The sequence below is a fragment of the Charadrius vociferus genome, unplaced genomic scaffold (genome assembly GCF_000708025.1).
Source record: "Charadrius vociferus isolate BGI_N301 unplaced genomic scaffold, ASM70802v2 scaffold819, whole genome shotgun sequence".
NCBI lineage: Eukaryota > Metazoa > Chordata > Aves > Charadriiformes > Charadriidae > Charadrius > Charadrius vociferus.
The window spans coordinates 644,872-645,223 of NW_009650062.1; the positions used below are offsets into that span (position 1 = coordinate 644,872).

Sequence of the window (352 nt, forward strand, 5' to 3'; positions counted from 1 at the left end):
GTTCCGTTTCGCCCCCCGGCGGGGCGCCCGCCACAGAAGCGCGATGCTTCCGCTCCCGTTCAGCGGAATTCTTGCGGTCGCGCTTTTCGTTCTGACCCCGCTCCAGGCTGCCCCTGCGCGATTCCCGGACAGGCGAGGGTCGCTCCAACAGGAGCAAACGGGAGGAGGAGCGCTCGGGGTCACTACTGTAACGCTCCCGCCCTCCAAGGAGCTCAGGGCTGCGGTCCGGGGGAGAGGTTGTGGCTAAACAGTGACGCTTACGGGAGGAAGAAGAGCGCTCGCTGTCCGGAGAGCGGTCCAAGTGCCGGCCTCCATCCTCCGCCAGGCTCCGTTTCCTAGGCTGATGCCCACT

The 352-nt window shown here is 66.5% G+C and overlaps 1 protein-coding gene across 1 annotated transcript in view; it reads right to left on the reverse strand.

The window, feature by feature from the left end:
* The window catches only part of RBM15 (RNA binding motif protein 15), a 13,419-nt gene that overhangs the window by 840 nt on the left and 12,227 nt on the right, over positions 1-352 (reverse strand). The window lies entirely within an intron of this gene.